We start from the raw sequence: 27,984 nt of genomic DNA, 5'->3' as shown, positions 1-27,984 counted from the left end.
AATGTACAGTACAACTCCGATTATCCAAAATTGGATTCTCTGAAATCCTCATTTATCCAAAATCTTTTTTTTAACATTTTGGATAAATGATGATATCCAAAACAAATCAGAAATCCTCATTTATCTAAATTTTTTTTCAGAGCCGAACTGACCTCACAGGCTTAAAAAAAATTCACTCGACATGAAGATAGAACGATTGTCCTCATTTCAGGTAACTCCCTCCCCTCTCTCTTTCCATTTCTTCTTTACTTTCCCCTATTGACTTTCCTCACCAACTCTCCCTCTAAACTACGTGCCACTGTCTCCTAGCCACAAGTGGTTGGAAGAATCCCTTGTCCCAGCATCATCAAGGAGAGCGGCCTCCCGGGCAGAAGTGGGGCTCAGTGGTGTTCCCTCCCCTCCCCTCCCATCCTCTTCCCTCCTTCTCTCATCAGCACACCAGATACCGACTCCTAATTCTCTCTTTGGCCTACTCCTTGGCCGACAGTGTGCATGCGTGGCAGGCCTAGGGGAGGATTCGAAGTCGGGACTCTGGCATTTGGACTCACCAGTGAGGGTTCCACCTGCCCGGGCAGCCTCCCTGGGAATCCACGGCAGCAGTGGATTCATGTCAGGGATTGGCAGTGGTGGTTGGGTGGTTGGCGGCCGCATTGAGTTCAACTTGTGGATTAACAGTGGCCATCATTTTTTTGGTGAGAATTAAACCTTATTTCAATGCTTTAAAAGCCTTCCCTTCTTGTTTGTATAAAAAAGGGTGAAAACTTGGCTGAATGTTATACTAACAACAACCTTGCACTCATTAACAGCAAAACCAAGGAGCTAATTCTGGATTGTACCAGAGATGTACAATCGAGTGATCATTGGGGGATCAGAAGTGGAGAGGTTGATCAAATGTAACTTCCTGGGAGTCACTTCCTGGACCCAACACTAATGTCATCTCGAAGAAAGTACATTAGTGCCTCTACTTCCTCAGGAGTTTGTGGAGGTTTGCTATGACAAAGAAAACCTTAGCAAACTTCTGCAGAGGTGTAGTGGAAAGTTTGCAGATCAGCTGCATTACGGCCTGGTATGGAGGCACCAATAGGTTTGAGCAGAGAGCCTTGCAAGGGGTAGTAGACTCACCCAGTACATCACAGACAAAACTCTCCTCAGTATTGAGAAGATGTTCATGAAATGCTGCCACTGGAGAGCAGTAGCAATCATCAAGGATACCAACAACCCATAACATGCCCTGTTCTTGCTGCTGCCATCAGGAAAGAGGTTTAGGTGCCACAAGAGCAGCAACAGCTGCTCCCCCTCCACCATCAGACTCCTCGACAACAAAGTCAATCAGAGATTCATTTAAGGACTCTTCCTTTTGCACTTTATTGATTTTTTTTATATTATCTCCGTATTGCACAGTTTATTTACATTTCATTATTCGTTTACAGTTCTTTATTTGTTTACATTGTGTACAGAAAAATGTAGACTGCATTAACAGCTGACATCAAGGAAAATCTGCAGATGCTGAGCTCCAATGCAGTAATACAGCATCCATAGGAATCAACCGGCGGTTGGTGTTTGGAGGAACCTTGATTATTTGTCTAGTGATCATTAAAATACCTGAACTGTTCAATGAGGTGATCAAAAAGGAATTGCAATACTGTGATTCCTTTGCAGAGGGCATAAGAGCAGAGAGATGACGCTAGTATTGTGAATAACTCTTGTAGACACTACCCTAAGTGCCCTGCATAGTTCTCGTCATCACATTAAAGAAAATTTGCGATGGCAATGGAGAAGATAGAGAGGATATTCAAAGGGTTATTGCCAGGGTTGGAAAATTTCAGGTGCAAGAAAAAATGAATGTTTCAAACATTTTCTTTGGAACAGATAAGTTGCCAGTGAGTCGATTAGTCATGATCTTATTGAGGGAGTAGACTCGAAGGGCCGATTGTCCACTATTGAATCTACTTTATATATTCGAATGAAACCTATATATAAAATTGCAAAGTAACTAGATATAATTAGAAAGAACCTTTACATATGAACTGGAAGAATTAGCAGGGAGATCAGATTTTGCACACTGACCCTAATCAAGTCCTGAAACTATCTAGCAGGAAGGATGATGGAGGCAAAAACCTGTATTCCAATTTAAAAAATGTTTGGACGTGTCCAAACAGCAGAAACTTGCTGCATTCAAGTTCAATTCTACTTGTCATCTGATTGTACCAGTACAATCTGACAAAACAGCATTCTCTGGTCCACCGTGCAGAACAGTGCAAAACACATGTACAGACAAATGATACATATAAACAGTACAGTTGCTGGAGCAGTTAGCGTAATGCCTTTACAGCGCCAGTGATTGGGACCGGAGTTTGAATCCCGCGCTGTCTGAAAGGAGTTTATATGTTCTCTCCATGTCTGCGTAGATTTTCCGTGGTGGCTCTGGTTTCCTCCCACCATTTGAAATGTACTGGGGGTGTTGGTTAATTGGGTGCAAATTGGGTAGCATGGGCTGAAATGGCCTGTTACCATGCTCTAGGTCTAAAAAAGTACACACACACACACACACACACACACACACACACACACACACACACACACACACACACACACACACACACACACACACACACACACACAAATAAATAGCAATTTTTAAAAATTGTTTTAGCAGGTTTGGACCTCATACTTGATGAAGGGATTAAGTTGAGTGATCTTTTTTCAACTAGCAGGGACAAAATGGGCTAAATGACTTTCTGTGTCAAACATTTTCACGGATTCTCTAATTTGTTGTTTGAAGTTCTCCAGCCAGAAACAACAAGATTTCAGCATCCTCTTTTGTGATTTTATATTTTTAGGTGAGATGTTGTCTCAATGAAATTTTATCTCATCCCTTTGAACCTCACTTAATATCGGCTTGCCCTATTCCGTTTTTCTTTAGACAAATAGTTCATCCCAGGAATCGATCTAATTATTCTACATGATATATACTCATTACCTTTGATGTTCACCATTCAAGTATATCCTTCCTTGGATAAGGAGACCAAACTCCATGGCTCATTAGGGTGGTCTCACCAAAACTATATGCAATTTCACATTTTAATACTCTTGGAAGCCTCCTCAGAATTAAAGACAGCATATTATTTGCCTTTCTAATCCCTTGCTGATAGCTTTACACATTTCATGTACCAGCTTGATCCAATTCCAATCTACATCAACATTTATTCATTTACCATTTATTTTTTTTAATTACATACTTCCTGTCAAATTGAATAATATTGGATTTTCTCCCATAGTGAACACCATCTGCCATTCACTCAACTCACCTACATCACTTTGTTGCTCACTTTCCAATATTGTTTTAGTGTCATCTGATGGTACATATACAACCAAATGACACAGCAATTTCCCCACACAATGCATAACAATGATAACCACAGAACATAACACAGAAATAGGGCCTTTAGCCCTTCTAGTCTGTCTCTATCTATTTTTCTGCCAAGTCCCATTGACCTGCACCCAGTACATAGATTCCATACCCCTCCTAACCATGTTTTGAATTTCTTCTTCAATGTCAAACCATTTACCACTTCAGCTGGCAGCTCATTCCACATTCCCACCACTCTCTGTGTGAATTAGTTCCCTCTTATGTTCCCCATAAACTTTTACCCTTTTACTCTTAACCTATGTCCTCTGGTTTGTATCTCACATTTGAAAAAGCCTAACTACATTTACTCTGTCTATTCCCGTCATAATTTTAAATACCTCGATCAAATCTCCCCTCATTTCTTCTACGCTCCAGGAAGTAAAATCCTGACCTGCCTAACCTTCCCTGTAACTCAGTTCCTCAAGTCCAGGCAACATCCTAGTAAATCTTCTCTGTACTCTTTCAATCTCATTGATATCTTTCCTGTAGTTAGGTGACCAAAACTGCACATAATACTCCAGATTTGGCCTCACCAATGTCTTCTACAACTTTAACATAACATCCCAACTCCTATACTCAATACTTTGATTTATGAAGGCCAATATGCCAAAAGCTCTCTTTGCCACGCTATCCACCTATGACACCACTTTGAAGGAATTATTTATTTGTATTCCCAGATCTCTCTGTTCTTTCACCCTCCTCAGTGCCCTACCATTTACCCATGTATGTTCTTTCTTGTTTTGTCCTTGCAAAATGCAACACCACACACTAAATTCCATCTAATTTTTCACCCAATTTTTCCAGCTAATCCAGATACCTCTGCAAGCTTTGAAAGTCTTCCTCACTGTCCACAATACCTTCAATTACATAAATACATGCAGATATAATTTTTAAAAATTATATATATATATATATATATATAAATATTTTGGGATGATTTACTGAGTTGGAGGTTACTGTTTGTCATCAATCACACATTCTGCAGGAAGAAGCTATTTCCTGGCCAGGCAGTCCCAATGTTGATGCCTCTGTCCATCCTTCATGTTGGTAGTGGGTCAACCTACATGGGCAAGAAGTTAAAGGGGTAGCCATGCATGCCAGTATGGATCCCAGCTGTGCCTGCCTTTTAGTTGACTTTGAGGAGCAATCCATACTACAAACCTAAACAGGCAAGGCTCTTCATCTCTTCCTCCACTACATCGATGACTACTTTGGTGCTGCCTCCTGCACCCATAATGGCTTCGTTTACTTTATCCACTTTGCTACTAACTTTCAGCCTGACCTTAAACCCCCTTGGTCCATCTCTGGCAAAACTCTCCCCTTTCTTGGTTTCTTTCTCTTTTTCAGCAGACAAACTATCTGCACACACGTTCCATAAACCCACTAGCTCAACTACACCTCTTCACACCCTATCTCCAGTAAGGATTGTATTCTTTTCTCTCAATTCCTCCGCTTTCATCGCAACTGCTCCCAGGATGAGGTCTTCCATTTTAGATCATTCAAGATGTTCTCCTCCTTCAAAGAAACATGGTTTTCCCTCTACTTCTATCAACTCAGCCCTTACCTGCATCTCCTTCTGCATGTCTGCCCTGATCCTTCCCGCCCTGAGATGCAACAAGGACAGGATTCCCTTTGTCCTGACCTACCATCCCACCAGCCTCCACATCCAACATTTTATCCTCCACAATTTCCACCACTTACAACATAATCCCACGACCAGCCACATCTTCTCCTCTCCTCACTAACTCTTCCCCTCATTACCTAGTCCTGTGACTGCAAGAAGTGCTATACTTGTACCAACACCTCTTCCCTCTTACCATTCAGGCCCCCAAAAAATCCTTCAAAGTGAAGCAGCATTTCATTTGTGAATCTACAGGGGTCATCAACTTCATCCTGTGCTCTCATTGTGGCCTCCTCTACATCAGAGAAACTGGATGCAGATTGGGAGATCGTTTTGTCCAGCAACTTTGCTCTGACCACTGCAATAACAAAGACCTCCCAGTGGGAAACCATTTTTTTATTCCAAGTTTGTTTATTTATCACCTGATTGTAACAATACAACTTGGCAAAACAGCCTTCTTCAGTCCATAATGCAAAAACAGTGCAAATGCACACACAGTCATAACACAGATACTGTACATATACATAGATAGGCAGAACCTATATATGTACAACCTGTAAGTGTTAAAATGAATTATAAGTTTCAAGTAGTCTATGAGTAGTGATTGTTTACACATTATTTTGAGTGTCACTTAGCAACATTTTCCAGCCAAGGTCTTCTGGCTTGTTTAGAGATTACACATTAGTTAGTTTCATTGTTCTATGAAATGGTAAGAAATTAGAATTATCCAACAACTTTTATTGACCATTTAACCACTGCTCATGAGAAGCAACTGTTTCTCAGCCTGTTGCATCTGGCTCTAATAATTCTGTATCTCTTTCCCGAAGTGAGTAGGTGGAAGATGATATGTGTTGGGTAGTAGAGGTCCTTACAGAGTTTGCACACTCTCATTGGAACAATGATCCTGGCTCCACACACAAATTCAACACACCATTTCCACACTGACTTATCTATCCATGGCCTCATGCACTCCCAAAGCGAAGCTACCTGCAAATTAGAAGAACAACACTCAATAGAGTGAAACATGGAAGTCTGCACATGCTTGCTGTAATTGGAGTAAAAGGCAAACCTCCCACATTCAACTCCTTTCTGTAAGCCAATTCATCATAGTCACTGAACAGTAGCAGCATTATGACTCAGCCCTGAGGTGTTCCCATGGTCAATGTGATGGGATTTCAGATTTTTTAGGCCAAGAGGTCTAGTATTCATTTCAGAGAAGAGTGTTTCAAATGATTTGCAAATTGAGTTCAGTGACAATGATCTTCACATCTTTGCTAGGAATTGGAGAAGTGCCAGAGTTTTGGAGGTTTGCAAATATTGTTCTCCTGTTCAAGAAAGGGAGCAGAGGATAACCCAGGAAGTTATAGACCAGTGAGTCTTATTTAAGTGGTGGGCAAGCTGTTGGAGAAGATCCCGAGAGACAGGAATTACAAGCATTGAGAAAGACACAAGACGTAGGAGCAGAAATAGGCTATTTGCCCATCGAGTCTGCCCTGCCATTTAATTATATGCTGATTGACTTCCTCACACTGTCCCACTGCCTGGACTTCTCATCATAATCTTTGATGCCCTGACTAATCAAGAACCTATCAATCTCTGCTTAAATACACCCAATGATCTGGCCTCCACAACCACCTCTGACACAAAGAATCCACAGATTTACTACCCTCTGGCTGAAGAAATCCCTCCACATCTCTGTTCTAAGCAGACAGTCTTCAATCCTAAAACCCTCTTGTCCTCAACTCTCTCACCATAGGAAACAACCTTTATACATCTAAACTGTCCATGCCTTTCAACATTCAAAATGTTTCAATGAGAGCCACCCTCATCCTCTAAATTCCAATGAGTACATGAAAAGAGCTGGCAAATGCTCCTTATATAACCCTTTCATTCCTGGAATCATTCTTGTGAACTTCCTCTGAACTCTCTTCAATGTCAACACCCCCTTTCTTAAATAAAGTGTCCAAATTTGCCCAACCCAGGACATCACAGGCCAAACTTTCCCCACCATCGAAAACATCCTCTGGGAATGCTTACATTAAAAAGCATCAGCAATCATCAAGGATCCACATCAGCAAGCACATGCTCTCTTCTTGCTGCTATAATCAGGAACCTGTTCCAGGTTCAGGAACAGCTGCTACCCCTCCACCATCAGACTCTTCAACAACAAACACAATCAGGGACTCATTTAAAGACTCTTACTTTTGCACATTATTGATTTTTTTCTCTTTGTATTGCAGTTTGTTTACATTATTTTTGTTTACATGTGTATGTTGAGTACAATTTATTTTTGCACTACCAGTAAGTGATAATTTAGCCTTGCCCACATGCAAAAGAATCATAGGGTTGGTAGCAACTATTTTCCTTGAAAATTGCTTGCAAAAATTAGAATGTTGTTGACTGTGACTCATTCAAACAAATCCATGCTGAAGTTGAGTTGAATATTCACGGTTTAATTTGACATAAAGACTTTGTTAGACAATGGTTAAAAGATGGTTAAATGGTCAATAAAAGTTGTCAGATCATTCTAATTTTTTACTATTTCGTAGAACAATGAAACTAACTAACATGTACTCTCTAAACAAGCCAGAAGACCTTGGCTGGAAAATGTTGCTAAGTGACACTCAAAATAATGTGTAAACAATCACTACTCATAGACTGCTTGCAACTTACAATTCATTTTAACCCTTACAGGTTGTATGTGATATTGTGTATGTACTCTGACAATAAATCTGAAAACTGCTTACAATACTCCAAGTGAGGTCTCACCGATACCATATAAAGCCTCAACATCACATCCCTGCTCTTCTATTCCTCTTGTATTTGACTTCCTTTGACTCAATCAACATGCAAGTTTACTTTTGGGCTAATGTGCACGAAGGCTCCCGGGTCCCTTTGCATCTGCTTTTTTAAATGTCTTTTACCCATTTAAATAAATCCCATTTTTTCTACAAAATGCATGACCATACACTTTCTGACATTGTATTTCATTTTCCTCTTATCTGCCCATTATCCTAATCTGTCTAAATCCTTCTGAGGCCTGCCTGTTCCTTCCACATTACCTGCTCCTCCACCTACCTTCATATCATCTGCCAATTTGTCTACAACATCATTCATTCCATAATCCAAATAATTAATACAAAATATAAAAAGAAGTAGCCCCAACACTGACTCCTGTAGAACACCACTGGGAGCCCACCAGAATGTTCTCTGTATTCTGTCTTTTGGCTTTCTGCCAATCAGCCAATGCTCTACCCACATTAGTATATTTCCATTTATACCATGGGTTCTTATCTTAAGTAGCCTCCTGTGCAGCACCCTATCAAAGGCATTCTGAAAATCTGAATACGCAGAATACATCTCCTTTATGTACCCTGCTTGTCACTTCTCACTTCTCCAGAGAATTCCAATAGATTTGTCAAGCAAGATTTTCCCTTAAGGAACCCATGATGACTTTGGCCCATCTTGTCATGTGCTCTTAAGTACTCTGTAACCTCTTTTTTTGTACAGAACGATAAAAGGCCATTTCAGTCCAAGAGTTCGTGCCGCCCAATTAACCTATATCCCGGTACATTTTGAACAGTAGGAGGAAACTTGAGCCACCAGGGAAAACCCACACAAACACGGGCAGAACATACAAACTCCGTACAGACAGTGTGAACCCCTGTCCCAATTGCTGGTGTGCAAAGTCATTGCACTAACTGCTATGCCAACTGTGCCAGCCCTCATCCTTGACAATTATCTCTAACTTCTTCCCAACCACGATGTTAGGCTAAACAGTCTGGAGTTTCCTTTCTGCCTCCATCCCTTCTTGAATTGGGTGACATTTGCAATTTTCCATTCCTCTGGGACCATACTAGAATCGATTGATTCCTGAAAGATCATTACCAATGCCTCCACAATCTTGACCTCTACCTCTTTCAGAACCCAAGGGTACAATCCATCTGGTCCAGGAGATACATCCTGTTCATTCTGCTTTCTGAGGACCTTCTCCCTTGAAATAGCAATGTCACTCACTTCCATTTCTTGATACCCTTGGACATCTGTCACACTACTAATGTCTTCCACAGTGAATACTGATGCAAACTACTCATTTAGCTCCTCTGCCATCTCCTTGTCTCCAATTATTATTTCTCTAGCATCATTTTCTAATGGTCCTATATCTACTCTCACCTCTATTTTACTCTTTATATACTTGAAGAAGCTTTTTTGATAATATTTGCTAGCCTACTTTGGTACTCTAACTTTTCCCTCCTTATGAGTTTCTTAGTTTCCTTCTGCAAGTTTTTAGAATAAACTTCGCAGTATTCTTTCTTCCCACTAATTTTTGCTTCTTTGTATGCCCTTTTTTCTGCTTTTATATTGGCTTTGATTTCCCTTGGAAACCACAGTTGTGACACTTTCCATATGAATAGTTCCTCTTTTTTGGGTATGTATTTACTGTATCCTGCACCTTCCTCATTTCTTGCAGAAACTCCCCCCATTACTGGTCTGTCATCTTCCCTACTAATGTCCGCTTCCAATCTACTATGGCCAGTTCCTCTCTCGTGCCACTGAAATACGGACACATTTGACTTTAGTTTCTCCTTGTTGAATTGAACTCAATCATATTGTAATGAATGAATGCTGATCGTTCCTGTACTCCAAATTTTATAATCACCTCTGCTGCATTACACAATACCCAATCCAGTACAACCAATCCCCTAATGGGCTCATGAACAAGCTGCTCTAAAAAGCCATCTTGTCGGCTGACAACAACTTCTCTCTTTTGGGGTCAAGTCCCAACCTGATTTTCCCGATCTACTTGGATGTTTAATTCCTCTAGCTACCATAACCTTTCCCTTCTGACACATTTTTCTATTTGTTGCTGTAATTTTTTTCTTCATATGCCAGCTACTGTTTAATGGTCTATATATTACTGCTAACAGTGTCTTTTTAGCCTTGCCATTTCTCAACTCAACCCACAATGGTTCTATATCTTCTGATCCTGTCACTTTTTTCTATTGATTTAATATTGTTCCTTACCAACAGAGTCCACCCCGCCCCCCCCCCCAACACTGCTTATCTGCCTATCCTTTTGACACTGTGTATCCTTGAACAAGAAGCTTCCAATGACATCCATCCTTTAGCCTTGACTCCATGCTGGCCACAACATCATCCCTGCCAATGTGTACCTGTACTACAAGGTCCTCCACTTTATTTCTTCAGCTGTGTGCATTTAAATGCAAAACCATTAGTGCTTTATTTGTTACTTTTGTTGCGCCACTGGGCACAATATGCCGGCCTATCCACACAAACTCCTGACCAGTGTCCCTACTTGTGTGCTAAGTTCTTCTTTACTTTGGTTCCCACCCCACTGCAAATCTAGTTTAAACCCTTCTCTGCCAGAGCAAACTTCTCTGCCAGAATATTTGGTCCTCTTGAGTTCAGGTTCAACACTTTCCAAGTATAGTCACCCACCTGTACAGGTCACCCCTTCCCCAGAAAAAGATTCCAAATGATCCAAGAACTTGAAACCCTACCCCATGCCCCTTCTCTTCAGCCACACATTTGTCTTCACTCTTCCTATTCTGACCTTCCCTAGCTTGTGGCACCAGGAGTAATCCAGAGATTACCACCTTGGAGATCCTGCACTTCAGCCTCTTTCCTAACTCCCTAAATTTACTTTGCAGATCATTAACAACACCACTTCAACTATCCATTTGAACACCTTAGAAGGTGGGGCATTCATTTCAGCAGTTGGTTGACTTTTAGTCATTGTAATTTCTCCAGTTCTTTCTCTAATCTAATATAGACCATTTTGATTTCTTCATACATTTCCTTCACTAATGCCGATTTACTTAAAATTTCTTTTTGTAAAATCTGTCTTAATTGCCGACAATTTCTACTTATTTTTTGTATCTTCCTTATTTAAAAATAGATTTTAAAAAATATCTCAACTCCATATTGCCTTTCTCTCAGGTTTATGTTTGATATTTGTTTCTCCTTGCACGATTGTGTAAGCCCTTGTAACTTTTATTATACTTGTTCATTTATTTTAATTTTCTTTCTTTTGCTAGTTTATCAACATTATGGAGACAATGTTGAACCTTGCAGCCATATTATAGGCTGTTTTAGGCCTGCATTCATTTGGCTATCCCATTTTAAACATATATTAGAGCTCTAGAACAAGCATACAATATTACAATGAATGAAAGTTTATTGTTTTGGATCTGGATTGAGAGATTGTGGCCCTTTTTCAAAGAGCTGTTGAAGTTAAAGGGGAAATTAAATGGCTTTAAAGGCAAATGGTGAAAGATTACTTCCACAGAAATTGTTAGAGGGCCATGGACTCAGTATTATTACTTTTAAAAAAAGCAATGGAGGCCAATATTTCTTCATACAGTTCATTACTGAAACATGTGATGCTTTATTGAAGTTCAAATTTATTGTCAGAGTACATACATGACATCACATACATCCCTGAGATTCTTTTTCCTGCAGGCCAAGCACAATTTCTACTTTCAGTAACTGTAAACTCTACTCAAGAAAAAAGGTGGTTAGAAAAAAAGAGGGAAATGTAGTCAAAGAAATTTAAACAAACTGACTGCAATACCGAAAAAGAATAAATATTCAATAATGAATAATGTGCAAAGTGAGAGTCCTGAAATGAATCTCTGAGTCTGTTGTTTAGGAGGGGTAGCAGTTGGTGGTACGAGTCTTGTGGAACCTATACTTTTTGTACTGATATTTTGTGAGAAATGTAGCATGGCTTATATTAATGAAATTAAATAAATTTGAATTACCATTTCTACAGAACATGGGGAAAGGACGTGATTTGATTTTACACCTTAAGAAAACAAACACTGATGCAGTCCATGAAGATAAGATCTAAATTATATGATTTCCCTATGTGCCCCACAATGACCCAATCAAAATAATAACTGCATTCATATTTGTGCCAATGAACTGAAAGTCTCAAGCAGTCAACAATTACAGTTGAGTGTAGTTTCTCAAGATTTTACATTTTAACAGTTAATCTTTCTATAACTACCCTCAGGTTGGGACAGATTTGTATCAGGAACCAAATAGTTTATTAATCTAAACGCCTAACAAACAAGCGATGCATTCTTCACAAGACATATATTATATACATATATATCTATATCTATATATAGATATAGATATATATACAGATTCTCATATTTAAATACTAAATCCTAACTCCTGGCTTTATTGAACTACAAGAACAAAGAGAAAGAGCAGGGAGGAAGACTTAAAGTCCTCCCATTACCTCACATTGACCCTAATATTTCTTCCATTAGGTAACTAATGGAAAAAAAATGCCACCTTTCCTGAAGACAAAGGAGACAATAACATAGATATACAGGAAAAGAACTGTGGCCTCGAGTACCTCGATGATACAAGGACAGGAATTTAAAGGTATGGCTGAGCTACTTTCTTTAGCTACATATCCTAAAAAAAGTAGTGATCCATTCCACAAAATATACTTTTATTCAAATAGGATATCCACAAATAATTAGCCCAGCAGTTGCTTAATACTTATTAAAGTTTGAATGTTTTATAATTGTAAACTAGCTTTTGATCTTTACATGAATTGAAATGATAATTCTCATGTGATTCATTACAATGGGAACAAAAGTCTAAAATTCTAAACATTTTACTTATTTTGTGACAAATAAAGGGCTTTATGTTAATTGCATGTCAAAATATAAAGCTGTCCCCTTTTCAGATTTCCAATTAAAACTTCTTATGACATGAAAACATTTTTTTTATGATAGGAAACTCACTTTATTCTTTTAGGTGGCAAAATTGCTAATCGTGAAGTCAAAGTTATTTACATATCCAACTACCTCCTGGACAAAACTTCCTAATTAGGTTTCTCTATTACTGCCCTTAATTGTTTTTCCCTAGGATATGAAACCTACTTAATTATTCCATATCATTTAACTTTTTTTTGGTTTCTCTTGTGGCTTCGGCGAAAGCAGGCGGAGAGAAAGCTAAGATAGTCTTCATTACTACTTCATTGGGGTAAGGGATGAGTGTTAAGGCTGTGTGTTGTCGGGAGTGCCGGATGTGGGAGGTCCTGGAGTCTTCCAGACTCCCGGATGACCATATCTTCACTAGGTGTGTCGAGCTACAGATTGTCAGGGACCGTGTTAGGGAACTAGAGCTGCAGCTCGATGACCTCAGGCTGGTTAGGGAAACAGAGGTAGTCATAGACAGGAGTTACATCCAGGTGGTCACGCCAGGGCCACGGGAGGATGAAAGGTGGGTAACTGTTAGGAGAGGGACAAAAGAACGTAAGGTGCCAGAGACGAGCCCTGTGAATGTAACCCTCAGCAATAAGTACGCCTCTTTGAGCACTGTTGAGGGGGACATCAAGGTTGGGGGGAGTGACAGTGGCTGTGCCTCCGGCACGAGGTCGGCCCCTGTAGCTCAGAAAGGGAGGGAAAGGAAGAGGAGGGCAATTGTGGTCGGAGACTCCATAGTTAAGAGGACGGATAGGGGATTCTGCGGACGCAGCAAGGATGGTGGTTTGCCTCCCTGGTGCCAGGGTCCGGGATGTTGCTGCTCGTGTCCCAGATATCCTAAAGTGGGAGGGACAGGAGCCAGAGGTCGTGGTACATGTAGGTACCAATGACATAGGGAGAATTAAAGAAGAGGTCCTAAAAAGTGAGTACAGGGAGTTAGGTAGGGAGTTAAAAAGAAGGACCGCAAAGGGGGTAATCTCTGGATTACTCCCTGTGCCACGTGACAGTGTGAATAGAAATAGAATGAGGTGGAGGATTAACACGTGGCTGAAGGGGTGGAGTAAGGGGCAGGGTTTTAAGTTTCTGGATAACTGGGACCTTTTTTGGGGGAGATGTGACCTGTACAGTAAGGACGGGTTACACTTAAATCCCAGGGGGACCAGAATCCTCGCAGAGGTATTTGCTAGGGCTACTCAGGATCCTTTAAACTAGAATGGTTGGGGGGAGGGAACAAAATAGTACAGAGCAGTAAGGAGAAGGTTAGAATGCAAACAAAGAAAGTTTGTAGTATTTGAATATGGATGGACAGGTGATAGAGAAGGGAAATGCTCTGGAAGAAGATGAAGGGCAATTGGCAGGAAAAGTAAATAATGTTGTTCTTAAAGATGAGGGAAAACAGGGATTAAAAATTGGGAAATCCCTGAAATTTATATATTTTAATGCCAGGAGTATTGTAAAAAAGGTGGATGAGCTGAAGGTGTGGATTGATACTTGGAAGTATGATGTGGTAGCGATTAGTGAGACATGGTTGCAGGAGGGACGTGATTGGCAACTGAATATCCCTGGGTTTCGTTGTTTTAGGTGTGATAGAGTTGGAGGGGCAAGAGGAGGTGGGGTTGCATTGCTTGTCAGGGAAAATATTACAGCGGTGCCTAGGAAGGATAGATTAGAGGGCACATCCACGGAGGCTATTTGGGTGGAACTGAGGAGTAGGAAAGGAGAGGTTACACTTGTAGGGGTGTATTATAGACCACCCAGAGGGGACCGAGACCTAGAGGAGCAAATCTGTAGGGAGATAGTAGATATTTGTGATAAGCACAGGGTTGTAATTATGGGAGATTTTAATTTTCCACATATAGATTGGGAAACACATTCTGTGAAAGGACTGGATGGTTAGAGTTTGTGAAATGTGTGCAAGATAGTTTTTTACAACAATATGTAGAGGTGCCGACCAGAGAAGGAGCAGTGTTAGATCTTCTGTTGGCAAATGGGATGGGTCAAGTGACGGAGGTTAGTGTTGGCGAGCACTTCGGGTCCAGTGATCATAATGCCATCAGCTTCAATGTCATTATGGAAAGAGAGAAATCAGGGCCAAGGATTGAGATTTTTGATTGGGGAAAAGCTAGATTTGAGGAGATGCGAAAGGACTTGCAGGGTGTGCATTGGGACAATTTGTTTTATGGGCAGGATGTAGTAGAGAGATGGAAGTCTTTTAAAGATCAGATTTTGAGAGTGCAAAAGCTTTATGTTCCTGTTAGGTTAAAAGGAGGGGAAAAAGGTTTGAGAGAGCCGAGGTTTTCAAGGGATATTGGAAACTTGGTTCGAAGAAAAAGGGAGGCGTACATTAGATATAAGAAGCATGGAGTTAAGGAGATGTTTGAAAGCTACATTGAATGTAAGAGGAATCTTAAGAGAGGAATTAGGAAAGCTAAAAGAAGGTACGAGAAAACTATGGCAAGCAGGGTGAAAACTAATCCAAAAGAGTTCTACAAATATGTTAATGGTAAGAGGAAAGCTAGAGACAAAATTGGTCCCTTCGAAAATCAGAGCGGAAAACTGTGTGTGGAGCCTAGAGAAATGGGGGAGATATTGAACAGTTTCTTTTCTTCGGTATTCACTAAAGAGAAGGATATTGGGAGATGTGAGATAAAAAAAAGCAAATTGGGTAAATATGGGGAATATAGAGATTACAAAAGGTGTAGTTTTAAGGCTTTTGAAGAATATAAAGGTGGATAAGTCTCCGGGACCAGACAGGATCTTCCCCAGGACATTGAGAGAAGTGAAGGAGGAAATAGCTGAGGCTCTGGCGGTAATTTTCCAAATGTCATTAGATATGGGGATAGTGCCGGAGGGTTGGCGCATTGCGCATGTGGTTCCGTTATTTAAAAAGGGTTCAAGGAGGAAGCCTGGCAACTATCGGCCTGTAAGTTTGACGTCTGTGGTAGGTAAATTAATGGAGAAAATTCTTAGAGATAGTACTTATAAACATCTGGATAGACAGGGTCTGATCAGGAGCACTCAACATGGATTTGTGGGAGGAAGGTCATGTTTGACCAATCTGATTGAATTTTTTGAAGAGGTGACTAGGAGTGTGGATGAGGGTAGCGCAGTGGATGTTGTCTATATGGACTTCAGTAAGGCCTTCGATAAGGTGCCACATGGAAGGTTAGTTAGGAAGGTGCAGTCTTTAGGTATAAATTTTAAGATAGTCAAATGGATTGAACATTGGCTGAAAGGGAGAGGCCAGAGAGTGGTAGTGGATAATTGTCGGTCAGGTTGGAGGCCGGTGACCAGTGGTGTGCCTCAAGGATCTGTATTGGGCCCATTGTTGTTCGTTATATACATTAATGATCTAGATGATGGGGTGGTGAATTGGATTAGTAAATATGCAGACGATACTAAGATAGGTGGAATAGTGGATAATGAAGAAGGTTTTCAAGGATTGCAGAGGGATTTGGGCTGCTTAGAAAAGTGGGCTGAAAAATGGCAGATGGAATTTAATGCTGATAAGTGTGAGGTGCTTCATTTTGGTAAGAAGAATCAGAATAGGACATACGTGGTAAATGGGAGAGCATTGAGGAATACAGAAGAGCAGAAAGATTTAGGAGTGACGGTACATCATTCCCTGAAGGTAGAAACTCACGTGAATAGGGTGGTGAAGAAGGCTTTTAGTATGCTGGCCTTTATCAATCATTGCATGGAATATAGGAGTTGGGAGGTGATGTTGAGATTGTCTAAGACGTTGGTGCGGCCTCATTTGGAGTTCTGTGTGCAGTTCTGGTCGCCTAATTATAGGAAGGATATAAACAGAGTGGAGAGAGTGCAGAGAAGGTTTACCAGAATGGTACCTGGGTTTAAGCATCTAGAGTCTAGGGAGAGATTGGACAGATTAGGTCTTTATTCTTTGGAGCGTAGAAGGTTGAGAGGGGATTTGATAGAAGTAGTTAAGATTATGAAAGGGATAGACAGAGTGGATGTGGATAGACTATTTCCGTTAAGAGGAGGAAAGATTAAAACAAGAGGACATGAGTTAAGAATTAAGGGGCAGAGGTTTAGAGGTAACATGAGGGGGAACTTCTTGACTCAGAGAGTGGTAGCCGTGTGGAATGAGCTTCCGGGAGAAATAGTGGCAGCGGAGTCAATTGTATTATTTAAGAAAAGGTTGGACAGGTCTATGGATGAGAAGAAGATGGAGGGTTATGGGCATTGTGCGGGGAGGTGGGACTAAAAAGGGGTGTTTGGTTCGGTGCGGACTAGAAGGGCCTAATGGCCTGTTTCCGTGCTGTAATTGTTATGTTATGTTAATGATGTTAAGTAAATCAGATAGTTACCAATAGTTTTCTAAGGGTATTGCAACTGCTTTGCTGGGCTGCCTTTCCTCTTAAATCTGAAAAATAAACTGCTGTAAAAAGGATGGTAAGCATTAAGTGCGCTACTGTACTCATAACTGCTGGAGAAACTCAGCTGGCTATGCAGTATCCAAAGGAAATAATAAACTATGCAAAATCATTTCCACAAGATCAGCGCTAGGACCATTGTTGCTCATATATGCATCAACAAATTGTGCTAAGGCAGAACCTTCTCCACTCACATACCATTTTCAGTATTCCCTATGCCATACGTGCTCTGTGATTCGTAAGGGATTGCTTTGGGTGGTACATCGGTGGAAAGAAAAAGTTTGAAAACCACTGAATCATACCTGATTGGCTCGTTATGTGCACTGTTTCATAACTCCAAAGAAAATGGGCCAATTGCAATTTTCCACAAGCAAAATATTTCAGTAACAATTGGGTCGAGAGCAATGATTTTCAACCTTTCCTTTTCACTCACATATCACCTTAACCAATCCCTTACTAATCACAGAGCACCAGTGTCATAGGGAATACTTAAAATTGTGAATAATGCCAAATTGGCACATCTGGTTAATTTAGGAGAGGGCAATCAAAGATATAGGAAAGTAGGTTAAAATTGCAAACCAATCACCAGCATTTGTTTTCAGAAGATAAAATTGTAACATGTGATGAGACTTGAGTACAACTCCTTCCATCATAAGGATATTATAGGGTTGATTGGTGTAAAAAAGCTTTTTACACGGTTGATGTTAGAAAATCAAGATTTCACTTAACAGAAAAGAGCCACATATTTTCTTTTCCATTGATAAGAAGGTTGAGGGTTAATTCAATATTGTTACATTGAGGAGATCTTTTCTTCATTCTTATTCACTCGTGTGAATGTGGCTGCCATTGGCAGACACATTATTTAATAATGAACCCTAATTTCCATTGAGAAGGAGCATTGAACTACCGACTGAACTGAATATATCCCTTGCTCTGGTGCTCTTTCTTTTCAAGTTGTAAAACTTTGACCCAATGACCAGCAACAGAGAACTTTCAAGTTAGTAGAATTTAGAAGTGATGATGGCTCTAAACTTCTGGGTGATAGAGGTTATATATTCGAGAGGTACCGTGGAAGAAGCAAACCTTGCAACTATCCACTTTATAAATGGGACACATTACATCATGTGTTCCCCAAAAGCGATGGGAAAGACAGGACACTTTTAGCTTTGTCGTAGATGAGGTCAAAATTTTTCAATGTTCCTAGGCCAAAGTCATAGAAGCAAGTGTTGCAAGTCCATCATACTCAGGATGTGAGCTTTGTGGATGCTGGGAAGACTTTGCGAAGATTAGAGTTAAGTCACTTACTGCAGAATACCCATCTTTCGCCTCGCTCTAATGGTTACTTCATTTATGTGGCTGATCTAGTTAGATACTGTCAGTCATGACAGGAGAAGTTTATAGTGGGGCATACAATGTTTAATGGTGCAGAGAAATGGTAAGACACCCTCTTGTTGAAGATAGTTATTAAGAACCTAACCAGTAGTCGGCCATCTGTCCATCCCATCGAGTCGCTCTGCCATTCAATAAGATCATGGCTGATCTGATCATTGACTCAACTTCCCCCTACCTGCCTTTACCCCATAACCCTTAATTCCTTTTTTATGTAAAAATCTATCTAACTGAACTTTAAATGTGTTTAATGAAGTAGCCTCAACCGCTTCCCTGGGTACAGAATTCCACAGATTCACTACTCTCTGGAAAAACTGCTTTTCCTCATCTCCATCTTAAATCTACTCCCCTGAATCTTGAGGCTGTGTCCCCTAGTTCTGGACTCACCTACCAGTGAAAACAATTTTCCTGCCTCTATCTTATCTATCCCTTTCATAATTTTAAATGTTTCTATAAGATCTCCTCTCATTCTTCTGAATTTGAGTCAGTATAATTCTAGACAATTTAGTTTCTCCTTGTAGGTCAGCCCCTTCATCTCCAGAATCAACCTGGTGAATCTCCTCTGGACTGCCGCCAAGGCCAGTATATCCTTTCTCCTGTATGGAGACCAAAACTGCACACAGTACTCCAGATGTGGGCTCACCAGAACTTTGTATAGTTGCAGCATGACCTCACTGCTCTTGAGTTCAATTCCTCTCGCATTTACTAACATTGTACTCCATCTGCCAGACCTTTGCCCACTCACCTAACTATATCCTCTGCAGCCTCTCCACATCCTCTGTACAATTTGCTTTTCCACTCAATTTAGTATCATCTGTAAACTTGGCTACACGACACTCTGTCCCCTCTTCCAAATCAATGTAAATGGTGAACAGCTGCGGGCCCAACACCGACCCCTGCGGCCCCCCAATTACCACTGTCTTCCAATCAAAAAAACACCCATTTATCCTGACTCTGCCTTCTGTCAGTTAATCAATCCTCAATCCATTGCCAATATGCTTCCCCCAACTCCATTCATCTGTATCTTATTGATAAGTCTCTTGTCTGGCACCTCATCAAACACCTTCTGGAAATTTAAATATTCAATATCAACCTGTTCCCTTCTAACTGCCACACCCATTACCTCCTCAAAGAATTCCAGAAAGTTTGTCAAACAAGATCTTCCCTTTCTGAATCCATGCAACATCTGCCTGATGGAACCCCTTTGTTCTAAATGACTCACTATTTCATCCTTAATGATAGCTTCAAGCATTTTCCTGACTACAGATATTAAGCTTACTGGCCGATAGTTACCAGTCTTCTGCCTACATCCCTTTTTAAAAAGTGAACTGACATTGGGTGTCTTCCAATCTGCCGGGACCTGCTCAGAATCCAGAGAATTTTGGTAAATGACTACCAACACATCGACTATAATTCCCGCCATTTCCCTCAGCACCCCAGGATGCATCCCATCAGGACCAGGGGATTTGTCCGCTTTCAGCCCATTAGTTTGCTCATCACTATCTCCTTTGTAACAATTATTTTATCGAGGCCATCACCTCCCTTTGCCTCCCTGTCACCACTCTTTGGCATGCTGGACATGTCTTCCACCGTGAAGAGTGACCCAAAATATCTGTTCAATGCCTCAGCCATTTCCTCATTACTCAATATCAATCTCCCTTTCTCATCTTCCAAGGACCTATGTGACTTTAGCCACCCTCTTCCGTTTTATATATTTATAATTTTATATTTTATGGTAATTCATCTTCATGAATCTTTCTTCCCTTTTCTTATTTCCCATTTAGTTCTCCTTTGTTGCCTTTTAAAGTTTTCCCAATTGTTCAGTTTCCCACTACTCTTGGCTACTTTGTGAATCTGAGCTTTTAATTTTAAACTTTCTTTATTTCCTTACTTAACCAAGGCAGACTCTTCTCTCCCTTATTTCCCTTATTTTTAACGGGAATATATTTTTGTTGAGCACTGTGAAAAATCTCTTTGAAAGTCTTCCACGGTTCTGCTAACTAGCCTGTGCTCCCAGTCCATGCTGACCAATTCCTCCCTCATCCTGTTGTAGTCTCCCCTGTTCAAGCATAATACACTAGTTTTAGATCTAACTATTGCACCCTCCATCTGTATGAAAAATTCAATCATACTATGATCGCTCTTTCCAAGAGGGTCCCTAACTACTAGATTGTTAATTTTACCTATCTCATTGCACAATACAAGATCTAAAAAAAACCTGTTTTCCCTTGCAATCATGTGGCATGGAAGTAAATTACACTAGAAAACAAAGATTCCCCTTCCTGAAAACTTTTGGGTTGATTTTATTGACTTTGAGCAGCTGATCATGAAAATAACTTTAAATTTTTCTATCACTTACCTTTTTTAGATATAACTTATTTTTGTGATTGCCTATCATATTTTAAGTCTACTTCAAGCATACGAAACCTGAAGTTCAACATGTATTTTGAAAATCTATTTTCTGCATACGCACTTGGATTTCTTCCCCACTGATCTTGATGTAGTCAGTTATGTTTTTTTTAACACAGCCACTGATTCCTGTGTTCCAGGAAATTATTGCCATTTTTCCAGAATACATGCTGTGTTAAAAGGATCAGAACAGGAATGAGGGTGCCATTCCTGATCCAATATTATACCTCCTAGACCCATGGTAAATTTCCCGTAACACCTGCAGTCCAAAGTTAACTGCAGGCATTCTATGAACAAATGGGCTAATGAGTAGCACGTATGGATGACGCGCGTTACAAGTCCCAACTCTTAAACGACCAATGCCGAGACCTCTGACATTCTACCAGACTGGTAAAATCATGCAAATTCTATCTGAAAAAATCATAAGTGAAAGGTTTCATCAGGACATGCCAACCATAGAAAAGCAATATCAGGGCATTTGAAACCAATCAATGCTGGCGACTGTTGCTGGACACTAAAACAAGAGGCATCAGAAACTGAGTACAAACAAAAATCAGTGGCAAAATATTTTTAGGTCAGTTGAACTAATGCAATGTTTCAGCATCATTATGTGATTAAACAGGATAAATTCAAGAAAATATAATTTAATGTTTCTCCAACTTAACCATATAACCATTTATGGAGTGGAAACAGGCCATGTTGGCCTTTCAAGTCCGCACCGGTTCACTGATTTTGTGCGCCCTCTTCAGGCATTGGTGATTTTAAGTGTAGTATATCTGAGAATTTTAACATCTATCCATAGGTACTCTGTACTTTGGATGTGAAATCTCATATTAAAATATTCAAAAACATTGGCTGTGTGGGAGAAATCTGAAATTATCTTTGTGTTCACCTTGATGTCATCTATCTTAATCCCCAATTTTATTTCAGGAAGCAAACCTTTTGAAAACATTTGTTGCCCAGTGTTATTGGCCATGCTTTAACATTATCCAAGTCTTACTGCATGTGATCATAGGCTGTTTTATTCCCTAGGCACAAAAATTCCACTTTAGTCTTCTCTCACTGAAAGTATAAAGCAGGCTCATAAAAAAATCCTGGTGACATCTTCTTATCCTTCTCCTTTGTCTTTATCTTTGTTTCCTTCTATCTTCAGTTGCCATCAATATTTGAGCACATGGGAATGGAGACATATTGTGAACCCATTTCTGGAATGCGCTGCAGCACTCCTGGCTGTTCAAACGTTGCAAGGTTGTACTGTAGGTGATAACACTTCTTTCAATATGGATGCATTCATCACATGAGCTTGATGTCTATAGCACTGTCAGAAACCAAATGGAAAATAAACCAGATATCAAGATTCTTTTACTGTCATGTACATAAATACACAACATTTGTCAACTTTTGCTTGCTGTAAAGGTTCCAAAAAGGTGCCACTTGCCTGATGCCTCCATCAATAATAGAAAGAGAAGAATTATGTGTAGGGGAATATTTTAGGTCCAGTGATCGTAATGCCAATGGTTTGAACTTAATTATGGAGTAGGATTGGTCTGGGCAATAGACAATAGGTGCTGGAGTAGGTCAATTGGCCCTTCGAGCCAGCACTGCCATTTATTGGATCATGGCTGATCTTTCTCTTTCAATAACCAATCCCAGCCTTATCCCCATTACCCTTAACTCCCCTGCCCACAAGATCCGTATCCAACTCTCTCTTAAATCTATCCAACGAATCTTCCCCCACTACCCTCTGTGGCAATGTATTCCACAGACCCACAACTCTCTGGGTAAAAAAAAATCTCCTAATTTCTGTCTTAAATGGCCTTCCCTGTATTCTTAAACTATGCCCTCTTGTCTTAGTCTCTCCCATCAATGGGAACATGTGCTCTGATTTCACCCTGTCAAGCCATTTGATAATCCTAAATACCTCAATCATGTCTTCCCTCATCCTTCTAAACCCATCGCATATAATCCAAGTCTTTCTAACCTATCTGTGTATGACAATCCTGCCATCCCGGGAACTAACCTTGTAAACCAGCGCTGCACTCCCTATAGCAAGTATGTCCTTTCTTAGATATGGGGACCAGAACTGGATGCAATACTCCAGGTGAGGTCTCACCAGGGCTCTGTACAACTGCAGGAGGGCTTCTCTACTCCTATACGCCAACATATGAAAGCTTTGTGAAAGCCAACATATTGTTCGCCTTCTTCACTGCTTGCTGAACCTGCATGCTAGTTTTCAATGATCGGTAATCAAGTACGCCCAGATCCCTTTGCATTACCCCACTCCCCAGCTTAACACCATTTAAATAATATTCTGTTCTCTTGTTTCTGCCTCCAAAATGGACAACCTCGCATTTACTCACATTAAACTTCATCTACCATCTTTCCGCCCACTCCCCTAACCTATCCAAGTCCCCCCTGCAATTTCCTGACATACTCCTCGCTCTTTACATTACCACCCAGTTTAGTGTCATCTGTGCATTTGCATATGTAGTTATTAACCCCCTCATCCAAATTATTTACATAAATGATAAACAACTGAGGGCCCAACACCAACCCCTGCGGAACCCCACTCATCACTTCCTGCCATCCAGAAAATTACCTGTTTATCCCAACCATTTGTTTCCTATTTCTCAACCAATTATCTATCCATGGCAGCACCCTACCCTCGATACCATGCTCCTTGATTTTGCAAACTAGACTCCTATGTGGGACTTTATCGAAGGCTTTCTGAAAGTCCAAGTACATCACATCCACTGGCTCTCCCGAGTCCACCCTCCTTGTTACGTCCTCGAAAAATTCCAGGAGATTAGTCAAGCAAGATTTTCCTTTAAGGAACCTATACTGACCAGCACCTATACTATTATTCCTTCCTAAGTGTTCTGCTATTTCTCCTTTAATGATGATGGATTCCAATATCTTCCCCACTACTGACATCAAGGTGACCGGTCTATAATTTCCCGTATTCTCTCTCCCTCCCTTCTTAAAAAGTGGTACAACATCGGCCACTCTCCAGTCTGCAGGCACTTCCCCAGAATCTAAAGAACTTTGGAAAATGTCAACTAGAGCTCCCACAATTTCCAGAGCAACTTCTCTAAGCACCCTGAGATGCAGCCCATCAGGCCCAGGGGACTTAATAGGCCTCAGTTCTAACAATTTGCTCACAACCACCTGCTTCTGGATCTGAATATCCATTAAATTCTCTGTTTCCTTTGGTAATTTCATCAAGTCCCTTGGGTTGAGATTCTAAATTGGAGAAAGGCTACATATGAGGAAATTAGAAAGGATATAGAATATAAGCATTGGGATAAGTTGTTGTTGGGCAAGGATGTGCGAGATAAGTGGAGGAACCTTCAATGGTGAAATTTTGAGAGCACAAAGTCTGTATATTCCTGTTAGGATCAAAAGCAAGGTTAGAAGGTGTTGGGAACCTTGGTTTTCAAGGGATATTGGGGATCTGGTTTGGAAGAGAGAGGTGTATAATAGGTATAGGCAACATGGAGAAAATGAAGTACTTGAGGAGTATTAAAAATGCAAGAAAAATCTCAAGAAAGGAATCATCAGGAAGGCTAAAAAGAAGACATGAGTTTACTTTGACAGAAAATGTGAAGGAAAATCTGAAGGGTTTCTTCAGGTATATTAAGAGCAAAAGGATATTAAGGGACAAAATTGGTCCCCTTGAAGATTAGCCTGGTTGGCTTTTTATAGAGCCAAAAAAGATGATGGAGATCTTAATTGTTTTCCTCGTTATTCACTCAGGAAATGGGCATAAAATCATGGGCAGTAAGGATAACAAGCAGTGAGGTCATGGAGCCTATGCAGGAGGGAGTGCTTGCTGTTTTAAAGCAAACAAGTGTGGATAATTCCCCAGGGCCTGACAAGATATTCCCTTGGTCCTTGAGTGAGGCTAGTGTAGAAATTGCAGGGGGTCTGGCAGAAATATTTAAAATGTCCTTAGCCACAAGTGTGATGCCGGAGGATTGGAGGGGAGCTCTTGTTGTTCCATTGTTTAAAAAATACTCCAAAAGTAACCCTGGAAATTAAAGGCCAGTGAGTCTGACATCAGTAGTAGGTAGGTATTCTAAGAGATCAGATATACAATTATTTGCATAGCCAGGGACTGATTATGCATGGTAGATCATGTTTAGCTAATAGATTTTTTTTCTGAGGAGGTTACCACACAAGTTGATGAAGGAAAGGCTGTGGATGTTGTTTACATGGACATGATCCCACCTGGCATGTTAGTCAGGAAGCTTCAATCGTTAGGTATTCATCGTGAAGCAGTAAACTGGTTTCAACGATGGTTGGACGGGAGAAGCCAAAGAGAAATAGTGGATGATTGCTTATCAGATTGGAGGCCTGTGACTAGTGGTTTGCCTCTAGCATTAGTATTGGGAGCATTGTTGTTTGTCATCTATATCAATGATCTGGATGATAGTCTGGTAAATTGGATCAGAAAATTTGCAGATAGCACTAAAATTGAAGATATGGACAGCGAAGAAAGTTTTCAAAGCTTGCAGAGAGATCTGATCCAGCTGGTAAAGTGGGCTGACAAATGACAGAAGGAATTTAATGCAGACAAGTGTAAGGTGTTACATTTTGGAAGGACAAACCAAGAAAGGTCATACACAGTAAATGGTAGGGCTCTGAGGAGTGAGGTAGAACAGAGGGATCTGAGAATAGATATATAATTCCCTGAAAGTGGCGTGACAGGTGGATAGGGTTGTAAAGAGACCTTTTGGCATCTTGGCCTTCATAAATCAAAAGTATTGATTACAGGATTTGGGATGTTATGTTAAAGTTGTAGAAGACATTGGTGAGACCAATTTTGGAGTATTGTGTGCAGTTTTGGTCACCTAACTACAGAAAGGATATACATAAGATAGAGAGAGTGCAGAGAAGATTTACAAGGATGTTGCCTGGACGTCAGGAACTGAGTTACAGGGAAAGGTTAAACAAGTTAGGATTTTAATCCCTGTATTGGAGAAGAATGATAGGTGATTTGATGGAGGTATTTAAAATTATGAGGGGGATAGAGTGGTAGGAATGGGGAAAGAACTTCCAGCTGAAGTGGTAGGTGCAGGCTCGATTCTACCATTTAAGGGAAGTTTGGACAGGTATGTGGATGGGAAAGGTATGGAGGACTATGGACTGAGTGCAGGTCAGTGCGACTAGACAAGAGAAAGTGGTTCAGCACAGACTGGAGGGGCCAAAGTGGCCTGTTTTTGTTCTGTAATTGTTCTATGATTCAAAAGGAAGTCCCTTCAGAGACAAGGCATACCATTGGATTTGCCTCCTGCACTTCCACAACTTCTGCAGCCATATGGCCTCCTGTTTGTTCCAGCGGTGAACCCGAGCTCCTAGTTTCAAACCTCTGATATGATCAAGAAGCTGCTAACACCCTAGGCCATCCTCACCAGCACCAACCTCACAAATTACGATCCCAATACCTAATGGTTATTAACTAGTAACTTGGACTATGTTCCATGAACTAATAACTAGAATGTTTGAATCCTTCCATGGCATTTCGGGAATTTTCATGGTAAGCTCAAACAAAATTCTTGAATTAGTGACGTTAATTATGAAATGTCTGGCGTATCATGTAAATGTATCTAGTTCATTACAACCTTTAGTGAAGAAAACTTGTTGCCCTTACTTGCTTGCCATTATTACAACTCCAGATCCTTTGTAGGACAAGCAGGTCCACCAAGACCACTCACATTTACAAAGGGCAGGAAAAGAATTAAACTGAGTTATTGAAAGAGTAAGCGAGTTAATAATGATGACAAATCAGAATTCTGTAATTTAAAATTATTTATCTTTACTTGAGCTGAGAGATTACTATTATAATTCAGTGACTGACACAACAACATCTAATATCTCCTCTCTTCAAGTTGTGAACTTAACACTGTATTCTCATGGCTTTCCCAGGAATAGCTGCCAACTATTAGGTGACACGTGTTTTCTGATGCCTGACCTGCTCATCCCTTCTTGACTAAAGTGCTGTTTTATCTGAGAGTTTGTTCTTTTAAGGTCAAGTTCTGGTTTTAAGCCAGCTAATCTTTGCTGGCCATGGTCAGTGTCTTTACACCTCTTTGTTGTTTTTCACTCTTGCATACATGACCTTATGGTGGAAGTTCATGCAATTTTCCATTGCTACAAAATTTCCTTACTAATTCCCATGTCCTCATAGCACCTGACCTAAATTCTGAAAGAAGTCAGTTTGAACTTTTTTTAAATTTAGACATACAGTAGGCCCTTTTGTCCCATGAGCCTGTGCTGCCAATTACACCCAATTAACCTACAACCCCCGGTACATTTTAAGCGGTGGGAGGAAACTGGAGCACCCAGGGAAAACCCATACAGACACGGGGAGAATATACATAGATAGCATGGGATTCGAACTCTGGTCCCGATCGCTGGCACTGGTGCTAATCACTACATTAACCGTGCTGTCCATCTGTCAGCCTCGCATTTATCCAAGTCCAATTCAACTGACCGTGCAATCAGGACCAGAATTTATTATCACGAACGTGACAAATTTCTTTTTTTTTTTGCAGCATTACAGGTCCAAATATTGCCATAAATTATATTAAAAAAAATATCAATAAATTGGTGCAAAGTGAGGTCGTGCCTAGTTCATTGTCCATGCAGAAATCTGATGGCAGAGGGGAAGAAGCTGTTTATGTACCATTGGGTGTTCATCTTCAGGCTCCTGTTCCTCCTTCCTGATGAGGGCATGGCCTGGCTGACAAGAGTCCATGAGGATAGAGGCTGCTTTCATTTAGATGTCCTTGATGGAATGAGACTGATGCCAATGATGTCACTGGCTGAGTTCACAACTTTCTGCAGGCCTTTTCCTGTCCTGTGCTTTAGCATCTTCATACCAAACCATGATGCAACCAGTCAGAATGCTTTCCATGGTACACCTTTCTTTTAGAAATATCCAAGAGTCTTTGGTGACACACCAAATCTCCTCAAACTCCTAATGAAGTATAGCTGCTGGTG

At 40.5% G+C, this 27,984-nt stretch overlaps 1 protein-coding gene and 1 long non-coding RNA gene across 2 annotated transcripts in view; both read left to right on the top strand.

The window, feature by feature from the left end:
- Positions 1–27,984, top strand: part of kcnj3a (potassium inwardly rectifying channel subfamily J member 3a) — a 211,922-nt gene that overhangs the window by 168,539 nt on the left and 15,399 nt on the right. The gene's annotated exons all lie outside the window — the stretch shown is intronic.
- LOC138762125 (uncharacterized) lies at positions 140–27,984 on the top strand. Its single transcript, XR_011356762.1, has 3 exons — positions 140–211; positions 12,335–12,452; positions 27,917–27,984. It is a non-coding gene; the product is annotated as an uncharacterized lncRNA (long non-coding RNA).

Source organism: Narcine bancroftii, chromosome 4 (assembly GCF_036971445.1).
Source record: "Narcine bancroftii isolate sNarBan1 chromosome 4, sNarBan1.hap1, whole genome shotgun sequence".
Taxonomy (NCBI): Eukaryota; Metazoa; Chordata; class Chondrichthyes; order Torpediniformes; family Narcinidae; genus Narcine; species Narcine bancroftii.
The sequence above is the reverse complement of the archived record's forward strand: the minus strand, read 5'-3'. Positions and strand labels throughout refer to the sequence as shown.